We start from the raw sequence: 7,964 nt of genomic DNA, 5'->3' as shown, positions 1-7,964 counted from the left end.
CTCTGCTGCTTCAAATGATTTGGGGCATAATTCCTCAAATTGGGCATTAGAGCAGCAGCACAAAGTCCTCAGCTCAGTATTATGCTAAACAAGTATCAGATTACTCACTGTGGTAATGTATTACAGTGGGCAGTGGTGCAAAGAATTACTACCCATGTAGCCCTTCCATCGCATGGTTGGCTCTAGATATTAGCCCGGGCCTCGAAGGAGAGAGGGTGACAGCCTAAGTGATGAGGGTCATTATCAGAGTGAATCATGGATAACCTTTGGATGCCTTTGGGAGGTCACGACCATGCATACGACCATGATTATACTGTCATGTACACCAGCGTTTCGCAAGCAACCTTGTTTTTGCTTAGCAACTCACCCCTGATACAGTCCATGCCTCCCCTTTCCAGCATAGGCAGGGCCACAATGTGTCCTTCAAACACACATTTTGCATCATTTAGACTAGGAAAAGTCACTGAGGGCATGAATTAATGATGTTTTCATTATTATTTTAAGAGACATTATATCTTAAAATGACTCAATTACACAAGATGACTAATTTTGTCCCAATTTCCTGCTCTCTCTTGCGTTTTATTCCTAAAGTGTAAAAACTCTGAGGTCTTTAGACATGCTCATTTCAGATCCCCTCAAGGGGATCCCAGGATCACTGCACTTCAAGTAGAAAGACACTGATATTAACAAATTTGGTGTAACTTGGCATATATTTAAAGTGATTTGGCTCTGCAGAAAGAGAGAGTGACTTAAACGTGGACATTTCCTTCTCTGAAGCCCCAGCAGGTCACACAGGCTTATCCCATCACCTCTGTCTGCAAAACAGAATGTGAGAGAAACAAATGATAACAACTATGGGCTAACCTACAGCCCTTAATCGGTATTATAAACGATGGGGTGCTGGACTTACATGGTGCAGCTGCTAGCAAAGATGGCTCCAAGAAAGTCCACGAGGCACTATTTTGAAATGGACAAATGTTAGGCTTTTCTCGGAAGCAAACACTCTCAGGAATATTAGTTGGCAGAAAAAGCAAGACATTTTCTGCCCCATTGCACTCCATGTGACCTGAACTGTCACTTGGGGACTGGACGGCTCAGGGCTGTGACGATGGGATTGGTTGGCAATATAATTGACTGGCAAATGGCTGTGAAACGGTCCACTGAAACAACACTTAAGACCACATTGGTGCTTATTAGGCAAATTCATTTGGCCCTGTCAAACATGACTTTTGCTTAATTAGCCTAACTGTCCAGCGATGATGGAAATGAACTGGTGTTTGTTTCAAGAAACTGTTTGGACTAAGGGAAAATAAAAGTTGCATTTGACTCAGAGGACCTTCTCTGAAACAAAATGTTGGAAAACGATGTGTCATTTTTGGATGAGTCATGTTAATTCATATCAGTTACATGTGTTATGGCATATAAAAGCTGTCATTTAGCTCCCCTGAGGCCGATAGCCGAGGGTTCAAACTAAGGGTTCAAAAACAGCATAGCACAGCGCTTATATGGAGAAAATGTGTAAATTGGGACGGACAAAGGTTTTAGTGTTCCATACAACTGGCTATCAGCCCCACAATAAATGGGATTGTGTAAGAGCACAAACCTGAAAAAGCTGATATGCTGTATTTTTCAGAAATCTGTTTCCTAGTGTTGGCTGGCAGATGTAAGGCAACGTGCTTTGAATCAAGACCATAAGGGTGAACATCAAGTTAGATTTAGTAATCCTGATTTCAACTTAGCCCATGATAATTGCTGCAAATTAGTTGTCAGTCCTCTTTTATGGGATCATCTGTTATAATTTCAGCTGCAACAATATCAAAGCTTTACCTACTGTAAGTGAGGTATAGCCGATAGACACTCAAAAATGGAGTAAAGAGAATATATACTCACTTTCTATATAATTCTTTTTTCCTCCTGTTTTATGAATTCTTGATGCAACCATTCTGTGTGGTCTTTTTTGAATACATTGTGTAAAAATACTGATAACTGTAAACGCCGGCTGGCTTTTACTTTTACTAGATGGCAATGAATGTGAGGGAGAGTGTCGCTGAGAGAGAGCATATGTGCTCAGCGAACTCTGTCCAAGATAGTTTTAAAGATTATTTTTGGACATTTTTGCCTTCATTTGACCGCGGAAAGAGAAGAAAGTCAGGAAGGATTGAGGGAGACATACAGGGGTGGGTGACATGGGACAAATTTCATGGGCTGGAATCAAACCCGGGAGATTGTGGTTACGTTTGTGTTTGAGCCACCAGTAGACCAAAATGACCTAGATACTAGAACTCACTTCTGCACCGCCAGAGAAGAACCACTGCAGCTACACTTCAACAAAATGTCCAAAACATCCAAAAATGTATGATTTTTTTGTGTCCCATGAGTCTCAAAACCTTTAGAGTTTGAATAATGTTTACAGGCATTTTGAGTGTGGTGAAATTACATGCTACAGTTATTTCTTGAAAACAGTGAAAATTGTTGAAATCATATGAGGTCCAAAAATGCCTGCCTTTACAGAAATCTTGTTATTCATGTTGGTATCTGGGAGGCATTACATAGTCTAAACTCTGTCTGCGGCTTTCGTACAATCCAGTAAACCCAAAGAGGTATTTGGTTTAGAGGAGAATAGGCGAACACCAAAGCAAGGAATCTGACAAAGCATCACTCACAGGCGTCTATCTTCATCATCAGCGATGTTAAGTTTCTGAAAATACAGATATGCATGTGGCATGTTCATATGTGTTTAAAAAATCACATGAATAAAAGCAAAACAAGAAATTACAAGCAAATGGGAACTTCTTCTGTCAAAGGGGCAATCCTACAGGTGCTTGACCACCCATTGGACTCCATCCATGCATGTGCCTGCATGCTGCTCCTGCACTTTGCACTCATGATTAGATGGGCAGAAAATAAGGGATGATTGATGGTGGAGGGGAAAAGGGGGGGAAACCAAGAAAGGAAACATGAACCTGTCAGGGTCAGCCAGACATTGTGGAATGTTCACGCTCCAGTGGAGGTTCAATAATGTTTATCTGAGCGCTTTTTAATTTTACATGAGAGACAGGAACCCCTTTAGCCACATAGGGACCCTTTCTCCATACTTTTTGAGGGTGGAATGTGGTGGGTATTCAAAAGTCAGCGCCAAGAAAAATGGGAGAACATGTTATAGGAAAAGGAATCCAGGAACTTTTCTCTTAAATTTAAACTTTAAACTCCTGTCATGTCTACATTTTTAACTTGACTGACTTAACTGAAAGATCCAGACTGCCCATCTTCCTTGGAGAAGCCTCGTATATCCTATGGTTATGATATATTTCAGGTTACATGATTATGTCACATCAATAATTAGTCAAGTTATAAGATGAGGATAATAAAGCAGAAGTGAGTTTACTCTCAGTCCAAAATGAATTGTGTCACTTTTCAGGATCAGTTTATTCGACCAAATCAATTGTAAAAACTGTTTAAATATGTCAAAGAATAATATAATAAACATATAATAGAGCTATAACCTAACATTTCTAGTTATTCCTGTAGTTTGTTGACATCGCTCTGTGCTAATCATCCCACTGTTGGATTGCTCATCTTCATCTGCTTCTCTCTTGTGGTGTCAAACACCCACCTTTTTGCTTTCTCCCAGTCTTTTCTTGATTGCTGTCTCCCAGCATCTGACATAGTAAAAGTCCTGATGGATATGTGACATTATTCACCTTTTAATGTGTTTCACAGTGGAGGATACATAATTGAAAGGGGCCACATGGATAAATACAAAACATGAATACCAGTGATTCATAAATGCTCCACGTGCCAAAATTCATAAATGATTAGTCAAAATATTTTCAAGCCCTGTGAAAACAGTCCCACCTTCCTGTTATCGCTCTGGGACCCTCGGCCTCCCTCCCTCCCTCTTTCGTATTGCAACAGCAGTCTGCACCCTAAAGGGGGCAGTGTGGTCAAGCTAAACCACTAACTAATTCTCCGTAAGGAAGAGTTGTGGCAGCAGCCACACAACTCAAACCTCTCCAACCTGCTTGAAGGAAAAAGGAACAGAGAAATGAACAGGGTCAAGACACAGAGAAAGTAAAAGAGACGGGGAAATTAAAGAACATGAACATCTGTTTCGGTGCCCCAGTGTGTGTTGGACACAGAGAGAGAGAGAGAAGGAGGGGAGGAGAAAGATACAGAAATACTGAGAAACGTAAGTGTTAGAGCAAAATGTAGATGCCACCAGCCTCGCTCTTCTTCTCTAAGTCTCCATTTATTCCACCCAACGTGCAGCGAAAGGGGGGAGGGAGGAGAGAGGCTTTACTACCATAAGAAAGCAGCTGCTTTTATTGAAACCTGTTATTGGCATGCCAAGATTACACTGAACAACAACAACCCCCCTCCCTGGAAGCCAATAAAAGGCTGACAACAAACACTTGGCCTGCCTACAACGCTGCTAGAAGCCACAGAGGTTGGCCTTAATGATACTTGGTAACTATTACGGCCTATTAAAGTAAATGAATAAAAGAGGCAGAGAGAAGAGGCAGAGGAGCAAACAGTGATTCGTTTGCAAGTTGTTTCCAGACATAATGTAGGTAGCTGAGTCATTTTTGGGCAACCTCAAAGAGATGTAGTGCTTTGGTGTGTGTAGGCTGGAGAGGTTGTATAATTGTTCAGTTTAACTATGGGCTCTCAGAGATGGATAAAACAGAAAAAGGGCTCCGTCTGATGTGCTGTCACGTCCATCAGCAGTAGCACACCAAAGGCCGGACAGCTGCTGTATATGCTTGAATGGCTGGGGGCATGCCGCAGACTTTTCCGTGATTTTCCCAAACGTCTCATATCAGTATTCCAGCGATGCCGTCTCACCACACCTGAGTAACTCTGAGGCTGACATGATCCGGTCCACCTCTCACATGTGTGTGCATGTGTGTGTGTGTCCAGAGGGCTGCTAATTCCATTGTCTCTATGTATGAATTCACCTCAAAGTGTTTTGTGACTTCTGGGGGAAGGAAGAGATCATCCATGCGGACCAAAACCCAAGCCACAGCTGCTCCTTTATTTAATGTGACACTAAAGCAATTTCTAAAAGTGCTTCCAGGTATACCAAAGGGCCAACCAAAGGGTGGCACACAGTTTATGACACATAAAGTTTCATTAATTGTAACAGAAGATGGATTTTGAGTGACTTTTCAAGAAATTGTATCTCTCTCTCAGTCTCCAACCTCATCCTCAGTTTCATAGCATGGCAGTGGTTCAAAAACACTCAAATCCTCTTCTTAAGTAAAAGTATAATGGGAAAATTCTGCATTCACGTTGCATAAGTATAGAAGTATGGGAGGTAAAATTTACTTGTATATGAAAAACAAAAGTCACTGTAAAGAATGGTCTCTTTCAGATTGCTACTAATGCATTAACCTGCAGGAAGTTTTCTAATGTACACCTTTGGCTCTATTTGTGATGCATCATATTTAATGCATGTTTTTCATGTAAAAGCTTATTCTGCAAACAAGCCATCAGGTGTGGCAAAAAGTGCAATATTTCCCTCTGAAAAGTAGTGCAGTAAAAGTATACAGTCTTACCAAATGGAAATACTTACTCAAGTACAATATTAAAGTAAATTGTACTTAATTACTTTGCACCTCACACAAACCAGAGAGGAGAAAGTTCTAAAGAAACACAGAGCTACCAGCTAACGTCTGCTCGCCGCACGAAAGCTCTTGTCATCTTTCATCCCACACCTCTGAATTGCCTTCATTTTCTGAGGGCCCATAAATTGGCTCTTATTGACCCATAAATGGCTCCTTTTGGGGTGGGATTTATTGTGAGGGGTGGGAACGGGGTGTGCAGGGGGGTATAAAATCCACCTTTTGATGTCCCTTCTGCTTAACAGGCAGTGCAGACGAACCTGCCCATATGCTGTGTGGTGCCTCCCCACACGCTGCTGGTGTGCCACTCACACATACACTCACACACACACACACACACACACACACACACACACACACACACACACACACACACACACACACACACACACACACACGCACAGGCACATTAAAAGATACTGAACTGCATTTCTGCTTTCATTCACAGTCATGGGATGTAACAACCAAGGAGAGTGGTTCATGTTAAGCTGCGCCACTTCCTTTAGCGTAATTGAAGCCGTCCATGCAGGGGGTCTCTTAAAGTCATGGTGGTGCCTGTTTTGCTGCACCGCTGATCCCGACCTTTAGAAAGGAGTTTTTTTTTTTTTTTTTTTTTTTTTAACAGAGTGTAATAGGTTGGAATAACACAGGTTGCAGTTCATGTCTTTTCAGGGTGATGTGGGATTTCTCTTGATTTAATAAAAACCCTATACATCATTTGACAGCCATGCAGGAGGTAGCTACTTTTGACATTAATTCTTTCATCAGCTAAAATGCACCTATCCTGTTTCTCTAATGGAGTTTCCTTTTTCTAAAGTTTCTTTATTTCTGTCTCTCTTGATTTCTCCACCCCTATCTGTCTCTGTATACAGTTCTGGTACGGTCACTGAGTTCTGTTAACAATTTTCATTTGTAGGTAAGCTAAACCTACAAGCATGCTATGAGCTGAAAAGCATTGCATGCTTCCTGTTTACATTGAAATTTGGCAAAAACGTTCATGTTTGTCAAACTCTTTGCATATGCATGCGATTGATGCAAAGTTATTCCGGCGGCATATTGTTCCTATGGATTTTAAACTAATGTTTATGGGTAATGCAACAAATTTCCATATAGGTTCAGAACTAATGTGATTGCACTGTAAGTATCAATTTTCACTCTCTATTTCATTGTACTCTCTCTCTCTCCTTTTTCTTCTCCTCCTTATGCCCAGTTCAGACAGACATCGGATTCATCGCTGCTTCATGTCTCATCCAGTGACAGGCAGCAAAATTGTTTTTTATAGACCTGCACAAATCAGTGCTTCCTAATTAGCCAGTAAGCAAGCCAGCAAGCACTATTAATTCTTTTCCAATCATTTTAATTTTCTAGTAATATCCTTGTGGTCATATTGACTTGTATCATACAGCACAGGGTGGTTTGACAGTGCAGCAATGAATTACTCTTCCATTGTTGCAACAGCTGACCTCCAGATAATATTTTAATTTTAATCATTTTACTATTTTTGTACACTAGAGATTATACTACAAGTGTGTGTTGCATATGAACATCAACTTTACTAGCTCACTGGTTTCCACTCCTGCTCCAACAGCTGACAAGCAGTCAACTTTCAGTAGTGGAGTGAAAGCCATGTACATCCAGGTCCTTCGCTGCCCCTCTGCTCTCCCCTGCTTCAGTCTGCTCTTCCCCGTAGCGATGACTGGAATCCCCCCGCTTTGCCGCTGTTCATCGCTGTCAGTCTGAACGGGACATAAACCTCCTTTAATCTGTTTTCATCCTGTCTCTCCATCTCATTTGTTTCTTTCGGCCCCTCTCTTCCTTTCTGTCCACCTCTCTCGCTCTCTCTCTCGCTCTCTCTCTCTGAGGCAGATGAGCCAGGTGATAGTGACACGCCCAGCTGTATGCCAGTTACCACGGTGATGACAGCTGTCGGCCCAGGTGCATGGGCAGCTGGGAAGGCTAGGAATGTGTGTGTGTGTGTGTGTGAGTGAGAGAGAGAGAAGGGGAGAGCGTCTATGTGTGTGTGTGTGTGTGTGACAGATAGAAGGAAAAGGGACGGAGTGCTAGCAAGGAGACAGGTGTATCGGTGATGGAGGGAGCGTGGGAGAAGGCTGGGAAAAAGAAGTTTGTGGAGTGGAGATGGCTGACCCTTGACCCCTGGAATCACTCAGGCAATTCCTCCACCTGCACCATGACTCCGATGTGTCATAATGTCCGAGCCAGTTTGATTTGTCTAGACGCTCATCCATCACTTGCTGCTTGGGCCCTGCATCTCAGCGAAGTGTAATTGAGTCAAGACATGAAATCATCGCAGGAAACACACTACATGCCTAGTTAGAGCTC

The sequence above is a fragment of the Myripristis murdjan genome, chromosome 19 (assembly GCF_902150065.1).
Source record: "Myripristis murdjan chromosome 19, fMyrMur1.1, whole genome shotgun sequence".
Taxonomy (NCBI): Eukaryota; Metazoa; Chordata; class Actinopteri; order Holocentriformes; family Holocentridae; genus Myripristis; species Myripristis murdjan.
This window is presented reverse-complemented; position numbering follows the sequence as displayed.